We start from the raw sequence: 19,763 nt of genomic DNA on the forward strand, positions 1-19,763 counted from the left end.
TAGTAGAGCATAAGAAGGAGATGTAGCCACTAGGTGGCAATAGAAACCCCTCAAATAAACTATCAGACACTATTACAGCTTTTGAAATTGCATAAAATCTAAACTCAAAAAGCATTGAATCAAAAGGAAGCGAACAACATTTCTTATTGGTCATTAAGGAAGAAGTTTTTTCATACAGTTTTCTGCGGGATTAATAGAGAGCAACTAATACAGCATTGTATTAAGTCAGTTTATCTTGCTTGTTTTTATTTTCTCCCAACATCCTTATTAATGTGCCTTACAGTAGAAGACTATTTTAAATTATTATTCCAGAACACTTGGAAAGAACTGATATAATTTCTGTTGTGCTCAATACATTTAACAGTATGCCATCCCTACTTAAGTGAGATGGCTAAAGTTATATCTTTGTTTGAGAAGCATTAAAAGACTTAAACTGCTTTTGACTTGGCTTCTTAGTCCACTACATGCTTTTCCACCATCTTTAGAATACCAGGGACTCATTTAGAAGAGTAAAGATCCAATGTGAGGAGTGATTCTAAGATACATATGCAAAAATATCCCAAATTAAGGAATTATTCTTAATTTAGAACAAATTTTGTGTAATTGTTAGTTCCTTGTCTGTATATGTGCAAGTCACTACTTCATTATAAGTTTCATCCTACTTGTTTTTCCAGTTTGTGATTAGCAAAAGGGAAAGTTATAACCTAGTACACATAAACACTGTAAGAGGTTTAAGATTGTGAATTGCTTAAAAAAAAAAAAAAAAAAAAAGGAAAAACATCTTTATGAATATAAATTTATATATTTTGAATACATAAATTTAGTGCTCCCACTTTCAAATCCAAGATTTTTCAACTTCACCTCCTTAACACTGTTCTTGTATGTCGTTTCCAGAGTTTGTTTTTGTTTAGACAACAAGGCCCTTAATGAGTTCCTCCTCACTTTTACCATTTGAGTTTGAGTCCTGAACACTGAGGTGCATAAACCTCCAGCAGCACCAGGGCAAGCTGGGCTGGCTGCAGTACAGGGCTGTGCTGGCACAACCAGACTGCTTTCAGTTTGGGAATGCCTTGCCTGAACAAGTTCATTTTATTTCTCCTTGATTCAAGACACAGGGGATTGTTTTTAACATGTAGTGCCCCAAGACAGAGCCCAGCGGGTGAAGAAGTGCTCAACTCTCACTTGCTTCCTCTGCTCTCAGAACTGCAGTAAGGCAATCTTGGGGTTGCATTACTGTTTTTACGTCCCAAGATACCAAACCAAGAAAGAAAACAGTAATAAAAATAAAAATTAAACTTCAGTTGAATTTTAAGTGAAATGAAGGCGAAATTACCTGTTCTTTGGGAAGTCTGCTGGAGGGTGGTTTTCTTAAACCATAACAAAGACGAAAGAGTGTCACCAAAAAAACCATACGGCAGAAAAACTCTTACAACCTGCCAGGAAACATTCTTGTCATTGATTAAGAACTTATTAATCAGAATCCAGATTCTGTTGGTAAGACAGTGTGACAAATGCAGATGTCAACCACACCAAAATTTCACACTTCGAACTCATTTCTAAAAGGGAGCAGAGGATTGTAAATTATGAACTTCTGAATGGAGTCCAAATCTCAATTTTGAAAGCTAGACCTGTTTTCTGTTTACAATACCATGTACTTGCCATGGAAATATGTCTTTCTCGTTAACATTTTTGCGTATTGCTTTGGAATACCAAGGAATATTTAACTCTTAATAAAATAGGAATATAGTCACAGGCATGCACATGAAAACTGACTGACAGCTACAGATTTTCCATTTAAAATATTACTAAAAATACTATTGGATAAAGTATGGTTTAAAATTACAAACCATTATTTTCCTATCTGCCTGCAGTACAAGGTTATACTTCTCATACTTCACAAGAACAATTAATTCTAGGATGGATCCAGAGATGATGTAATTTCATGTGTTACAGATCTACTGATTGAAACCAACACACTTATCTTTACATAAATAACTGAAAACTGTAAAAGGATGCAGAAAAGCCACACCATTTCCTTTATAACACCAAAGATTTAAATGAAATCTGAAACATTCAGGGTGTTACACCACAGTGAGATTTAATGAGCACAAAGAGAGAAGATATTTAAGATATTCTTCCTGCTATTATTCTTTTGTTCAGTCCTCTGCTGAGACCTTATGGCTATCACCAACCTCTGTCGCTACTAACCAGGGATAAAAGTGATCCAGAAAGGCTACAACAACAGTTACAAAAATAGTAAGAAAAACGTCAGTTTAAGAAATTTACTGCTAGCTTATCTGATGAAAGAGTACAGAGGAGAAGAAAATAAGACAATATAAAAAAAAAAAAAAAGGCATTTTCCCCAGCTTCGCATTAATCAGCTTAATATACACATTTGACAAGCAGATGACATGACACAGGAAGATCTTCAAGACAAAAGCTCATTTAAGTCTTCAAGCGGGCTTGTAAATTGACTTAAGTGTTAAATACAAACAGGTTTTGTTTAGTCCATGCACCTTTCCTTTACCTTAGAGCCTAGCGTAACAGGTCCCAAGGAAAGGAAGCATTGTTTCAAGTTCTGTTTATAAACTGATGTAAAGAAACTGCCCTTGAAAATCTGTTGTAATTGTGCCAGATTGACATAGACCAGAATATCTTAATACAACTCAGAGAGAAAAGTAGCAAGACTACCATCCCTTTCGAAAATACTTCTTAAGAGACTGTTGCTGTACTACTTCATTCACTATTCTGTATCAAAACCCAGGAAAAATAGTAGCAAAGGGGAACAAATTCAAGGAATCATTTTTGTTTCGTGCTCAAGTATTGCTGCAGGAGAATCTCATTCTTCCTCAGAACTGGCAGCAAGAGATAGCAGTAAATAACATAGCAAGAAACAACAAAGCAAGAAAGAAGCAGGAGGAACAGCTGTTCCCCAGCTATGATGCAGAAGCACTCCACTAGTACAGCAATAGAACTGATGTGAAGTACCACCTTCCCTCTACAGGCAGGGACAGCAGTCAAGTGGGTAGAGATACTCACTTGACATATGAATAGCCTGAAGGGCTTGCAGATCTGGCACATCTTTAATAGCTATTGTTTTTACTTCTTGGTCAGGTTATAGTTATTTGCTGTTACCGCAAAGGAGAGGAACTCTGGGGACTTTTGGCCCAGGTCTCCTCTGTGGAGAGTAAAGTAGCAAAGTGTTTTGCTAAAGGGAGCTAGCCCATGACAGGTAGGGTAAAAAGAGAAACTTAATCACTAGAAATAAAGAGTGAAGGGTTCATTTCCCTATTGAAAGGGCAGAGCATCAGCCTCTGGATTTTGACCCCATAAACTAACGCGGCTTAAGAAGTAAATCCACCTTCTTTGCTATCAGAAGTAAGCCTTCTGCAGAGTAGAATGCAACTCCTATACCTTACAGTCCATCTCCTCAATTAAGGGGATAATCAAGGGCTGATAATTAGCCCTAGTGCATACCTCCAGAGTATCTCTAGCACCACTCCAAATTTCACTTGTCCCAGTAATGTAACTTCTCTTTCTCCCTATAACATGATGAAAAGCACAACAATGACAGCAGAGCAGCAAGATCCCGGGCTACAGAAAATGAGAACTTGCTCAAATGCAACAGTCATGGACACAAAAACAAAGGAAAGAAGATGCTTACCTTCAGAAAGCCTGACACATACATAAAATCTCCAAACAGCTACTCTTGCCTCTACTGTCAACCCTTAAATGAGATCTGTGAAGGAGTGGATCCTGGCTCCATGGCTTCTGGTCACTCAGATACATTGGCCATACCTGAGCTCCCCCGGGTTGGCCCTGCCTTCCCACCAGGTGCTCGATCAATGGTTCAAGCTGTGACTCAGTATTTCCATTACACCCAAAAAAACTCAAATTCTAAGACCTCTCTGATATTGGATGAGGGTTTGAAAGGTTTTATTTTCTTTCTGTTAAAATCTGTTAGTTGTTATGAAGTGGAGTTGCATGTCTGAAGGAGGTGAAGGCTGGTGGTTTATACCCAGTGGATTGTTTAAGCTTTACTGAAAGATATCTAGCTGCAGCCCTCTTACAACACAGCATTTTCCATCTCTTGAAGTTATTTTGGGAATGCTGTCCTGGCTGCTGTTAAAAGGGCTTGTTATTCTTTTCTTTATGTTCAGAATAAAACAAAATGCACTTGACATTTTATTCTGTTTATTTAATAATTTATTAATTTATTAAATTTAAAGTGTTTTCTCACCCAGAAAGCACTTTGAATATTTCTCCACGTGACTGTCCAATCATTTTTTTTCTTCTCATCAGGCCTGCCCTGGCTAAAATATATGCTTTTTCTTGGGAAAAATGAACTCTGGTTCCTGCTTTTCTCTTCAAGTACATTTTTTTTCTGCTTTGACCTATGTGAAAACTAATGGAATGACAGCTTCCCCAAAAAGCAAAAAACTAGCTGTAAATAAAACCTATTTTCAGTTAAAGAGATTGAGTACATTCTTTACATTAAGCCTTTCCTATGAGGATCCTTTGAAGAGAAAAATGTAAGTACACAGTTGCACGAAAGGAACAACTGAAACGTGTTGCTAGTTTTGTGTTTATGGTAGAGTGAGCAGGATTTGGGAATTTTCTAGACTTCAAGTATGACAAAAAATGATTGTTTACATGTGGAAGAAAAGAGACATTTTGAAATGATTCGTGATCAGTTTTATGCGACTTTGGTAGCCCTTCTCTGTGGAAGAAACAAAAACAGACGGTATTTTTATTGTTTACTTTCAATGATGCATCCATTGGAAATAGTTCCACATGGAAGTAGACAGTCTTTCCTGAAACATAGTTATAGAGAAAATTTTGCAGTTTTACAGAAAACTTTGAAATGCACCATCCTTTAATATAGGTACTTTACTCTGACCAGTTCATGACAGTTCTTCTAACAGTTTTCAGTCTGATTTCCTTTCCAATACCAGTTTCATATTTTGTGATCTCACAATCTTTGCTGCAGTCTTGCTTGATTTACATCACTTGAGAGCAAAGCTGGCTCACTGGGTAAAATCAGGGCTGCATGGAAGCCAGTGGCAGAGCTCCCATTGACTTTTAACTGTGCTAAGATTTCATTCTCTCCTGTTTAAACAAAGTTCTGTCTCCCACACTAGCTGTGTCTCATACTTTGGAAAAGCTCTAGAGCCAAATCAGCATTTTCACAACTGTTTAATAACCTAAAATAGGCTGAAATATTTAAAGAGTGTGGGGAAAGAAGATAAATTATTTGAAGATACACCAAGTAAGTATGGACTGAACTTTAGAAAGGTAACATTTGTAGGCTGCCTGTATGGAAAAATATTCTGACTGTACATTAATCAATCCTGGATAGAAATATTAAACAAGGCCAGCATTTCAGATTGCCTAAAATTAGGTATCTAAATACACAATTGAGGATTCAGTTTTAAGATTACCTGATCTGAAAATAATTGTTTCTAATCCAAATTTATCTTTCCATGTTTTCTTGCTGACATCATAAGCTAAGGAAAGCTACTGCTCTGACAGAATCAGCATGGGATAACAAGAGGATTTCATACAGTTTCAAAATAATTACAGCAAGACAACTTCTGCTATTTAACAAGATTTCTCAGTCTATTTCTCAAAGAGTTCTCCAGACATTGACAGGCATACATTAGAACTCAGAAACCTAGAGAACAGCTCGTTTCTATGCATAGAAAATACTACAAGGAAGATGTAAAAAAAAAAAAAAAAAAAAAAAAGAAAGAAAAGAAAAGAAAAAAGGAGAACTATAACCTCCTTAAAATTTTATTTTTAATCTTTGCTATATAAAGAAACATCAAACTTGAAAGCATGATGTGGCTTCTCTGGAATTAGATGTCCTCATTCTTGAGCATAAATACTATTTTAGATCTCCTTTTTAAAGCATATATTAAACATATTGCTATACTACAATATATTAAAGAGATTTCCCATTTCAATAATAAAAATAACTCATACTAGTTTTAAAGTTGCAAGATGTTAACATCAGATGGGAAACAGTTTAAAAGACAAGTGCTAAAAATAACCTATAAAATACAGTGCACGTTGATGTTTCAAAGATGAGTGAAAGTTACACTTGGCAAGGGTGTAGGATCCTTTAATACGCTGGATATGTTTAGCTTTGGTATTTTCTTAACAAATGGTTAGTATTGGGCCCTATGTCCCTGGAGGAAAGACATCATCCTGCAGTGACATGTTTCTATACAAACATACTCAAACCAAGGTCATCACTCACCTTCCTAAACCCTCAGCAACACAGGCCAACAACTTAATTTACAGAAAGAAGTTGTGTGAAGTGTGGAACTAGCAGATCCCAGGGTCCAGTCAAGGTCTGCCACTGAATTAAGGGAACAGATGGAGTGACTCAAGCTAGAACAGCTTTTTTTTTTTTCCTACTTCACCCATATATTTTTGCATACATCTCTAATTCATGCTTAACCCTTTCTCATCTGAGGAAGTGTGTAAGCTGAAAGAAATGAACACTAACTCACTTTGCTATACTCCTTCCACACAGGATCTGATATTCCCTCAAAGACAGTATTAAAACATAGCAATGAAACCAAGCGATGCCACTCTGAGTTGAAGTTCTGACCTTTCCATTATAAATTTTATATCCATTATATATTTTCAGTATAGCATTCTGTGCTGTTGAATAAAAAAATCCTTGTTTTATTCTTCGAAATATTAAGAAAATGAGAATCCTCCTTAGCATTTTTGACATCTTTAGTGCTTTTTGTTCACCTTTCTTGTTGCTGTTGTGTTTGTTTTGTGGGTTGTTTTTTTTCTGTTTGTTTGTTTGTTGATCAACCTAAGCTGTTAATAATTAGTTTGATTCACAAAGCAAATACAACCGGAACAATTTTGTATTCTTCACACCAGAGGATACAAATAAGAGGAAGTAAACGAATACCTGGGAGATGAATTTCTACTTCTGGTCCTGCCTTCACTGCCTAACTAAATACTGAGCCATTCCCTAACTTTATATCGTGTAACTATGCCATTTTCAATGGAAAAAATGGTGGCACAAGATTAGATTAATGCAAAGGTGGGCCTAAATTTCTAAAGTTACTGAGTTATGAATCTTGCATTGAACAAACTGTTGGCTACTTTTGATTTGAACACATACACTCAGTTTTTCAAAACTGAGTGAATAAAGAACTTTTCTCCTTGTTTTATTTCAACATTCACAGATGGGAAGTCACACATCTTATCATTAAGTTGGATGAAAAAAAAAACAGGCATTTCTTATTCTTTTCCTAATATCCACCTAAAGCAAATCTGATGCATTTTGCTTTACTGTATACATAATGTATACAAATATAAAGATCTCTGGATTCGCTCCAGCATAGCTTAATGATGAAGGAAATAATAGCCTTAAAATGAGTATTTAATCAAACATTTTTAACAACTACAGAAGTTCTTTTAGAAACAGTACATTTTTTTCTTATTTTACTGATTTTTCATAACTGACCAAAACTGTGGACTCCGATTCTCTTCACTGGGTTGGTAAGGCAGGTGCAGCTTAGGCATGATTTCAATTCTTCCCTTTTCCTTTGTATCTGACAGCTATATAACTGAGTTCCAAAGATTAGTGATACTTCATGTTGGCAGCCACTGTCTACTATTTAAAAGTGGAATTACACTGTCATTTTTTTTAATGTTACCTTATAAGTTTACTTATAGTTACTGATAAAGTGAGTCCAGAAATAAATAAATTACTAGAAACATATTTCTTACGTCCCAGTAAAACTATAAAAGGTGTCTCCGCTTGCAAAGAAGAAATAGCACCACTCATTGAATTAAAATGCATGTTTCAAGTATCGTGTTTTTCTCAAATTATACTTTACTTTTACTTTTAATACTAGATAAAACTAAAAATCAAAGTAATAATTTGTCAGTTCAATAAGGATCACTTATCTGATTGAGTCTGTGAGTTTTATATACTGATACTGAAAGATGGCAGACACCCAGCAATTTCAGTGGTTTTGCTGGACATGAGGAATGAACTCAGATTTATGCTTCAGGTATTTTGCTTTCTCTTGGCATCCAGCATGTCATAGCTTCCCTAAAGATGGTGATACCTTCTGCTCAGTGAATATTAGCAATATATAGCCACTTCTCATCTTCTGTCAAGAGAATGCGATCTTTCACAACACGAAACAGGACTCTGGAAAATGGAGAGTTCTGTTATTAAGCAGTTAAAGATATAGCTGGTTGTTGCCTTATTGTGTATCTGGCCCTCCTCAGGAAAGTCTGACTGTATAAACTTACAGTGCCTGACTGCACAAAAAGAAGCAGGACTTGCCATCTCTTTCTTATATTCCTGTAACATCTGCTACTGGTCACCATTACAGACTGAGGCTTTGATCTAAGCCAGTATGGCTATTCCTACGTCCTATAACTGCCTTCATTAATTAAAGCCATAGCTATTCCCCTTGCCATTACCGTTGGTCACACCGTTCAGCATTTTTATATAACTATGTAATTATCTGTAAGAAGTATAACATGTTTACATGTATTTTGGAAAATTAATTTTTCACTCTCTAGTCAGTTTTATATACTTTATAAAGGGACAACATTATTCAATCTTATTGAATTATTGTTTTAAAGTATGTTGTGGAATTACTCAGTAGTGAAAATGTGATGAGAAGACAGGACTAAGTCTATCCACTGCACATTATGACTGGTCCACAATTTGCATTGGCAATAGACAGAGAACTCAGTCTTCATTTTCTCAACGCTGCACAGTAAAATGTATGTTAATAAGGACCTACCTCTCAGAATCTGTACATCTTTGAAATGTGTTATCCATATGTGGTCCATTCTTGGACTGTACGTGCTCCTTGTGCCTGAAGCTAGCCATGAGCATGAGCATAATAAAAATGGACTCCATGTGGACAATTACCCAATGAAGAAATTTATTTAGGCTGCAAAGTCAAACAGAGAAAAAAATAAGAAATGGCAAATTTACTGTTGTCTGTGCCATGATGACCTCAGTGGAGAAATGCATTATTTACTGTCACGGCGCAATAAGTTGAATTCCCTGTCTCAAATAAAAGAACTTCAATCTTCTAAATGTCTTCTTGCCAAGTTCTGAAAATACATGCAGCTCAGATAGTGCCAGAAGTAGAATTCTGAAATTACTATTGCAAAAGTCAAAGGAAATAGCTTGTATCCTGTGGGGGGAGAGAGATAAAGCCCCTACAGTAACCTTCTCTCCCTCTTTTTCTTGAATGTATGTTGCCTTGATTTGCATTCTGTTGTTATTCAGACATGTACCATTTGTTTTATATGTTTTTTCCTTCCTTACATCCTGCTTTTTAACTAGATCATCTGGTGAATTCTCAGCCTTCAAGAAATAGATTTTATGGGAGGATAAGGAACTGGCCACCCTTTACTCAAAATGTTACTCATGCATTTCTCAAGTGGAGTCTTTTTCTAGATAAGATAAAATTTTTCCACATGTTCTGTAATTTTTCTTTATGGTGGTACCAGAATTATTCTTATCTCAATATTTAATTTTTTTTTTTTTGTCAATAATATACCTGATTTTTACTCCATTTGTATTCTGACCTCCCTTTACATAGCTATATCTCTGCACTATTTGCTAGCTAAAATGTTATTTATTCATCCTTTTTTCTTTCTCTATTACCATGCATAAGAGTAACTTCTCAGAAGTCTAATATTGTGATAACATCTACATAAAGAAGTTGAGCTGCATTTCTCATATACTAACTAACCATCATAAAACTAAATTTAACATGAATAAAATCAGTGCTAAGATCTGCCTTGCTACACTGGACCATGCTTTTCTGGCAAGGAAACCTATCTTGTTTTATCATTATCATAAATTAGTATGCTTATGTATATATAATAGAGATAAATGTTAAAAAGTTAGAGTTCTTTTACAATGGAATAGCTCAGTTTTGTCATAAGAGCATCAGGTAACAGACATTCCTCATTTTGAAATAAATATTTACAAAAAGATGAGATGGTTAAGACAAAACTGAGATTTATCATAAAAGCATAAAACATGGCATTTCCTTTCTTAGTAATTTAGTTTCACAGGTCTTAACAATATTGGTTGCTTGGGTTTTGTTTATGTCTTCTTCTTGTTTTTGTTTGTTTTTTTTTTTAAGAATTGAATGATACTGCCTTACTACGTGGATAAGATGTTCACTCTCTGTAGACATTCAGTTCCTAATCTCTTCTCTGTATAATGTAGGTATCATTGTTCCCACTCACAATCACTTCAATTCACTTGCACATCTGTCACATGCTCACAAATAAGATAGCTGCCTGAAAATATTAGGTGTGCACTGACGCTTGCATTTCAATCAAGAACGTGAGAGACAGATTGAGCTCAAGATGGGATGTTGGATCACACAGACCACTCTTATTTAGGAAGGTACAACATTTCAACCAGCTCCTTTTGCATGAACTACCACTGAGATTAAGGCAACTTGAGTCCACCAAAAGGATAGCTGATTTTGGCTAAAGGATAGCAAAGGAGAGAGCAAGCACAGAAAAGATTGCTTCATTTGATAAACGTTTTCTGGTTGTCTTTCTTGTTATTAGAAGTTGGAACTCATTTCATATTTGAATTTGTCTTTCTTTAGCTTCCAGTTCCTGAAATTATTATTGTATTTCTGTAATATGTGAAAGATTACAAACATCAGTTTCTCTCCATGAAGGAAATTGCATCACAAAATCAGGTTGCCTATCAATCTTCTTTTTTAAGTTTTTTTGGGGAGCAATACAGATAGAACATTCTAAGTTTCTTTTTGCGAAATGTTTTCTTTGTAATATTATGTTTACTCTCATTTGCTCACTCTCCTATGTTCACTTTCATTTTTCAATATAGCTCTATAAAAAGCAAACAACAGGGCTGGTTATAGTATCCCAGTTCCAGCATTCTCTCTGCTCACACAAAAGATGAGTAGCTCAATTCACCACAAATTTTTACAGGACTAATACTGATTTGCAAACTCATTTTGATTCCCACACCTTTTTCTAGAGCCACTAATTCACAAAACATTCTGTTATGTTCTGGAAATACACCTTGTTTCTTGGCTATTCTTTTAAATCCTGCATGTCAGTATGTTTCTTACACTTACATTGCATTGCCTTTAGAGAGATGCCTAGCAGCTGTGTAAAATATCTCTTGTGTGAATCTAGATGAGGGGTGTAGCCTTATATCTAGGATCTTTCACTTAATTACTTAGCTGCTATCAGACTATCAGTATTTAACTGGGTAGTAAAAGGCCTTTGTTGTCACCTTACCATTTGTGTGACTGTCATGGACAAAATAGGGCAATAAATAAATAGATAAATAAAGAAATAAAAAGAGGAAGATCTAGAAGATGCTTTATGACTTGCTATTACCATTACAATTGCTGTCCATGAGCAACTCAACAGAATGCATAAATAAGACCAATAGATACATTATATATTTCTAAATTACTGTATTTCCTGAGTACACTTGGACGTTGCTGAACATCTAAGTAAGGATCCCTTCCCAGTTAAATGCCTCATGTTCTCAGCTAGTATCAGGATCTAGCTAAGCAAAGGAGCAATGTTTTTCCTTGTTATATCTTTAAAGTACGTTTATCATGCAGCTTATACTCTGGCAGAAAAACCATTCCTAATCTGTTTTAAAACAAATAGATTGTGTACAGCTGTCCCTATATCCAAAGCAAAATGATGATTTAATGTTGATTAAGAGAGAAGGTCTTTGAAGTGAGCGAGGCAGGAGCCCATAGTATGTCTTTAGTGATCATTATCAGTATTTCCCTGAAGGGTGACTTGGTGCCAAAAGCACTTTCCCCAATCTGGATGAGGTGGATTCAGGAGCAAATGCTTTGTAAATGTAAAAAGACCTTCTTATTCACAGGCCTCTGATGTCTTATTCCTTTAGCTGCATTAATGTCTGAGAATAAGCAGATGCAGCCTTTTTTGCTGGTTAACTACAAAAAGGGGCAAGACCCACTGCTACACCGCACTGAGGGCATTATTTATTCATCACAAGGAGAGTAACTGAGAATGCATCCTGCAGTAAAATCAAAGAAAAGTTTTTGGGTTTGTTTGTTTTTCTTTTCATATGAACAGCTGCTATAGCAAAAAAAAAACATTTAGAGTCAGCTTTTTATAACTAGACACATTTGTGAATCAATATAGAAAATGTAGAAAAAAATAATCAAATCTTCTCTCTCATGTGTTTGTCCCAAAATTATATGCCAAACACCAGTTACAATGTGTGTGTGTATGTGAATCTACACATCAACATTATGTATACACGAACATGCACATGCTTACATTGCAGTTTACAAGAAAGTGAGTAGTAAGTCATTCATATTTGCATCCATCTTTCTACAATTTTGTAAAAAAATCCATGGTACCAGTGACAGATAAGAGGAATCCTTTGTTGTTTCATGCTAGCTGTTGTAAAGAGTGTAATTCTCATGTAGCTGAAGGGCTGATGGCAAGAAAGAGAGGACTCTAGGGAAATCATGTTTCCTTGGCTGACAATTACTGTTTACACTCATTTAACTTATACACACATACTCCAAAATAAAACAAAACAAACAAACAAACATAAAGCCTATCGGTAATTTTCCTGCTAAACCTTTTTTTTTATTCCTGTCTGAGTTGCCAGTTCTACAAGCCCAAAAATCCAGCATTACCTGTTTATTTCTTCTTTCTTTCTTACTGGTCACTGTATTTGCTCTATACGAGCAATGCATACTGTCAAAGACTTCATAGCTACTGTCCATAGCATCTTCATTACTGACATGCTTTCTCACATACCATAGTATTGGGCAAAGCAAAAATATAATGATTTTAATCATACTGTGCTATTTCATGAGTATAACCACCAAACACTTTGTTTCCACTGATGAGAAAGGATGCTTTACTGTTGACTTCAGGGGGAGGGTGGGGAAGAAAATTGGTCCTTTGATGGAGAAGGGTTTTATGTAATTGTCTGTAATTTAAAAATTATGTAAATGTTTTACTGTGAGAGATGCCAGATTGACAATTCTGGGAATTTAAATAGAGAGAAATAGAGTTAGTTTCTCAACATTGCTCCATTATTGTGTTGCAAATCATGCCAGGAGGGAGATATGTCTTAAATATACATAACCAACTGCAGAAGAGCTCTTCTAGACCCATATTGTAAAATTTTAATTCTTTCTCAACCTCCTCCCTCCCAAATAACCAAAACCAGACAAATTTTTGGCTGAGAATGTTTTGTTTAGGGGCATTTTCATGAAAAGTTGAAATCATAAACTGTTTTTCCATAGAAGAGTTTTTATATGAAATTTTCAGTTATCCATATTAACTTCAAATCTTTTCTCCCTGCAAACATAAAAATTAAATCTTACTCCATCATTTTTTCTTTTTTAACTTGGCTCATTTTTCAGCCTGAGTTTGCATTCGGTAACAAAAAACAGTAGAACAATAAAACGTATTAGTTGCTTACTAATTCTCACATTGCTTTTCAAAGCAGCTTTAAGCTCTTATTATAGAGTTAGGTAGTATGGTATGGATAATTCAATGGTCAATATAGCATCAAAACACATGTTTTAGCAGTCTTCTCCAAAATCTCCAACTAGCAATTTGACAGCTAAATGTTTTGGTGGGATCAGAATCACCAGGAAAGGTTGAATCATTCTCCAAGCCAACCTAATCCTTGACCAGCGTTAAAACAGATGAAGGTAGCAATTAAACTGAACCACAGAGTTCAGCTTAGTTTGATAAACAATAAAAATTATGCAATGAAGTTTGCCTTATAAATTATGCCTAAATTTAGCTGCTGAATGACTTTGCAATCTTCATAGCAGGGGGTCATTATTAGATTGGCTAAAGAGAATTTTCTTATCTGTTTTATATATGAATCCTTGTGATTGTGGAATGACAGCCTGTGAACATGACATTCCAAAGATTTTTCTTTTTTCTTGAATCTTTTCTTACAAATATATCAGGACTTCTTTTTAACAAAGCGGTGAAAAGTTGGTTTTGACATTTTCCACCTCTTGCATGTTCCTGTTTTGTTCCAGAGGACAATAAAAATGAATAATCTGCAGGTTTGGGGTTTGTTTCTTTTCAAAAAATGTGACACTTTGCAAAACATCCATAGTTTTGGGAAGAACATTTCAAAAGATGTAAGAGTCCTGGAACAACTTAGTTTTCCTACCTTTTAGCTTGCTAGTAATAAAAGTAATTTTGAAAATTATGAAGTGGCAGTTGCAGCATCAAGGACAAAACAGTGTCTTATATAGGTCTAAAATATTATTGATGAAAAAGAACAACAACTTAAACAAAAACACTTAGTGGCATAAAACTTAGAGCTCTGCCTACACAATTCTGTCAAAAGACCTGATCTTGTAAAAAAAATCTTCATTTAATGTGTACTTGTTTTGGGCCTACATGTTAGATAGTAGATGTTTAGTACATACGGCCTACTTTTTATACCTATATTCACACTCCCTGTGTAAGCTCATGCATCATTAATTGATGTTAGACTATTATTTTGTCTTCATGCCTTTGGGACTTCTCATCCTCAAATTTCACATTTACTTGCTTGCTTAAAAAAAACCTTTTTGCCCAATGTCACAATTGTTTAGTATTACAATTCTCTAATTAAGTTATGGGTTGAAATAAGTAGAAAATTTACTCAGAACAAAGGAAAAAATGGTAATTTTGGGCTCTTAAGAAAAAAATCTTAACAGGCTATTGCAAATGAAATGGACAGCATCTCTTTTCTTTAAACTTTATGTCACTGTATTGTCCACTCAGAATGCTAACCTGAGTAGCTCCTTAATTTTGAAACTCGATGATTGTGTTAGTATTTTTCCATGTTTGATGAAAAGGAACACCATGATCTCTGGAAATAATGAGGTTTCAAGATCCCAAAGATATAGTAGCCCAACCCCAGCATTTGAAAGAAGGTTAATTAGATTTAAAAAAATCATGATCCATTCTATAATAAATCATTGGGTAATATAATAATTTGGCAAACAACAGGACCATTCATAACCAGAGAATTAACTCTGACTAAAAATTAATTAAGACTTAGCAGAGTGTAGAAGACTGTGTCTTCCATCAGAGATTCCGGTGTCTCGCAGAGGAGAATGACAGCAGACACATGTAGTCAGCAAAAATAGACATTGTAACAAATGCCCAAGTGTTGAAATGGCTGTGGGAGCCCCAAAGCACTATTGATGAAAAAAACAACCAACTGTAAAAAAAAAAAAAAAAAAAAAAAAAAAGGAAGAAAAGAAAGAAAAGAAACAATTGCCAAAGGATTGCATGTGCAGATGTGCAGGAGAACTTAAAATTTGACTATATGTACATATATATATATATATATATATATAGACAGTGGAACAAGAAGATAGGTCATATTTATCTCCATATTCTCTATTTTTTTCCCTCCCCTTCTCCATTGATAGTGTCCTGGGGATACACCTCATTCACAGAATTTTATTGGTGATTTCACTGCTAAATAAAAAACTGCCTAAAACACCTTGAGTTATTAATTCTATTAACATATTTTGCTTTATCTGTAGAATTCATAATAATAATAAAACTAGAAACATAGGCCCAAGTATAATGGTTACGAATCAGTTAAAGAAAATGAGCCAAAAATAACATCTGCACCAGCAAATCTGCACTGCTTAGCATACGGTTTTAATTTAAAAATATTTACTCCTAAATTTTGAGAGCTGTGAGAGGTTTTAGAAGTGTGCTTCTCATTAAAATGATGCTGGCAGATAGTGTAGGCCAAATATTGGTTCTGGAGAAAGAAAGGTTTAGAAAAGAACTAATATTAGGCCTTACTGAGCCATTGACTTTTTTTCTTTTCTTTTTTCTTTTTTCTTTTTTTTTTTTTTTTTTTTGTAATGCAGAAGTCTCCGCCGACTTCTAACTGAATTCATGGCAACAATTTTATGTTAATAATTAAAACTCCCACTTGACTGTTTGTCAGATAAATGTTTAACTATGGTATGAGCTGATACCTGGGCAACATATAACAATTAGCTTGACATAGACCTGTTTCATTCTTTTGATAATGTTTTCACAAAATGCAGTTAGTGTATGTTAAAAACACAAATTTTATATGTAGCATTAATAACTTGCAATTTTAGCTACAGACACTAGTTATTAAGAATGGCTTGATTTGCTTGACTGTGCTCACCCCTTCTGGAGGGGGACATTTCTAGTAGTCCCAAATGTCAGCAGCAGTACACTCACCGAATAGAATGGGAATAGAGCAACAGGAGATGTCCATATCAGAGGTTTGGGAGGGACGTAACGTGCAAATGTGTGACTTCACAGCTATTTGCATCTGCCTGTCCAAACCCAGGAGTCTTTCTTGTAGACTATAAGAATCAGCTTTGAAAGGGTCACCAGTGCTGTCCTTGTCTCGACAAGAGCCCATTCATCTACCACCTGCTGCACCTTTTCCCATACCAAAGGATTTGGCTCCTTAAAATTCATCTTCCTCTTTCTCACAGTGGCCTCCTTGTGACTGTAGCCACAAGAAAAGTCACTCAGGACACTGCTAGGTATTCCAAGAGATGCAGCAGAGCCTGAAATATCTCCTATCAGATTTTCCCTTTATTTAAATGGGTAACCCATGTTTAAAGATTCCTTTAAAATACCTACCATTTTCATGCTGGCCTCTAGCCTGCTGGAATTCCTACCCTTTTACTTTAAAACAACTTTTTAATTAAAAGGAAAATACGGGAGAAGTAAAATCAAATTGACAATGCTATAAAAACATTTTTATATGATTAGGTAATTTTAAATATTTCTACAAGTAAACATTTGTAAGATTTTGGTAATTTCCTTTCCTTTTTGTGGTATTTATTTTTTCTATAAGCTGTTTGCATAAAAATTATTTTTAATTGTCCAGTGATAAAAGCTGTCCTGCAACAGAAAAGTCCACATCTGCTTCAACAGCAGACATATAAAACCTGTGTGACAAACACCATCATTAAACAATCTGATTTTCTTGTTGGGAGGGTTTAATGCAGTTGGGTGTAGTATTAAAACGTAGAATTTGATAGTGCGTCTTAAAGTTTTAATGATGTGTTCATGAATATAAAACATGCTTCCACCAGTGACTTTATGACTTCTCCTCTGCATAATTAGTGGTATCTGTTTTATGAGCTTACTGTTGTTGCCTTGATCCCGTGAAAATGTGAAACCACTGTAATAATTTACACCATTCCAGAGCTTTAAAGATACAAGCTGGGATTCCTTCCTCTTCTCCCCTTCCATATTCCTAGGCTTTTCATACCAAAGCAGAACTTTAAGTGGCCTTCGTGAAAGCTGGGAGAGAAACTCACGGACAATGTTTAAGTAGTTGTAATAACATTGTACTTGTTGCCTCAGGTTAAGTCTGCCTTGTTTAATTCTGTTGAAGGATGAGACAAGTTTCTCAGCCCAAAGTTGGTAAATGTACATCAATTCATTTGTAGAAGTTTTTTAAACAAGTAAGTTAATTAGCAGTTTTGGTGTCCAAGATAAAAGGCAAGTAAATTCAAGTGAAAAAATAATTATTCAGATAATGATTGTGTGATCACAATTAGCTAAGTTCTGAACTATCATTTATTACAATCTGTCACCATTTTTCCTCTTCCAGACTTCAGGAAAGCACCAGACCCGCACAAATAAAATGTCACTTGATTTATAAGATGAAATGCAGAATTTACTTGCAAACCTAGACCAAATATTGGCAAGAACGGCAGCAGAGGTTCTGTTCCTTCCTTGTATCTTTGGTTTCACATTCGTAAATCAAGGATGACACTAGTTAAAAAACAGTGCTTTCTTGTGGCATTTTACAGACATGACTAATTATTCCTTCTTAATTCAGAGAAGATATTGAGGGAGTGAGCAATATCTTCTGATATATATTGTACATGAATACACATGCTCCTGTAGGTTACTCTAATGCTAAGAAGTTGCCCCTGCCTCTGCTCTGTGCAAGGGCTGGCCACAGCCTGATTCTTAGTTACCTCCCTTCAGAATTTAAACAACAAAACAAAGGGAAAAAAAATGAAAGTGCTTTGACCACTATGAAGTAAAGACAGATTTTATGCTTTCAGACAAAAAAGGAGCGTTTGTAGGAAGCAATATGAAAGACTTTCACCCCTCTCTTCCCCCTCTGCCCCAAGAAGAGTAAAAGTAAATGCTGGAAATAGACAAGGCATCTAGTGATGGTTTGGTAACACTCTTTGCTACAATTAATAACCTTGGTTATTTCCAGTTAAACATCACTTGTCAATAAATATAGCCAATAGACACAGAGGTATGAGGCTGTGCTCAGTGGAAATAGCCCTTTCTGTGAAATACACAAAGCAATAACTAACTAACTAACTAACTAAATATCTGGATTATTTTCATTTTCCAACAACTGAATTTTCTTCTACAGAGTGCTATTTTGGCCTCTTAACTTAATTGAGAAGTTATCATTTATATCTGGGAGGTATAAATGGAGAAACATCACTTTCATGGGTGCTGTTGGAACAAGTAGCACTTCCTGTCATTGTCTGGCATCATTCCTTTGGATAAGATATGATTCATCCAGCTCCTGAAAAGAAACATAATGTAGCCAGAAAAACACTGGAAACAAAAAAAAATTTGGGCACAAGGAATGGGGATTATTATGCTTGTGCAGCAATGCAGAGTTATAAACAGACATGGACAAAATGATCCATAATTTTGAAATCATGAAAAATCCCACAAAATGTGATATTTCAAAGTTTCTTGAGACTTAGGATGAAAACAACATCAGTATATCAGAACACCTCTAGGGACCAAAATCTCACCATCACTCAGTTCTAATGAAAACAGGAATCTAAGATCTCCTTATCTCACCTCTTCCCACTTGATAATCATCAAGCAGTCCTGGCTGAAAGATCCTTGCTTCTAACTGCCTTTCAAAGAGTCTGCTTCAGAAGGTCTTATCTCACCCTGCTATTACTCCCTGCAGCATGGTTGGGTAGAGGGAACTCTGATTTAATTCAGTCCCTTCACTACCGGTTAAAGAGTTAAATTAATCTCAGTATTTGGCTTTCAAATACAATTCCAGTTTTGCACTCCCTACTTGAATTTTACTGGATTTTCTTCTAAAGAACATTTCTTTGTTGCTTACTTCAGTGGGAGGTTATCTCTTCCCTTTGAAGGTTATATTGTGATTGGCAGAGGGTCAGGAAACTTCAGTCACATTGGCCTGTTACGGAAATACTTTTAAAAATAAATGTGAAAGACAAATGCTAAGTAAAGAGACTCCTTAATCAGCAACAGTTCCATAAGGCTTCAGGCTAAGTGGGGTATTCACAAATGTTTTGTTTACACAGCCTATGACTATAGACAATAGGAGATTTTCTGTTGACTTTGATAGTCATACTTAAGATGTATTAGAGATTCTTGCTCTGCTGGCAGGATGTTCACAAAACAACAGCCTCAAAAACGAGTATGCTATATGGCCACTGTCAAGATAGCATGTAGATTAGCAGACTTTTGTTATTAGACAGTGCTGATGAATTCTCTTGTTTTGCTTCACACCCATTCAACTTGTGCTAGAAATAGACATGTTAATATATGTCAGAATCAACAAGATCAGAAAAGTAGCATTTGAAATATGTTCTCACATTACAGAAAAGCTGGGACTTCTAATATTCTAATACACTCTAAAATATGATAATTTCTAGCTTTCTAATTCTATG

The sequence above is a fragment of the Tympanuchus pallidicinctus genome, unplaced genomic scaffold, assembly GCF_026119805.1.
Source record: "Tympanuchus pallidicinctus isolate F22 unplaced genomic scaffold, pur_lepc_1.0 scaffold2, whole genome shotgun sequence".
NCBI lineage: Eukaryota > Metazoa > Chordata > Aves > Galliformes > Phasianidae > Tympanuchus > Tympanuchus pallidicinctus.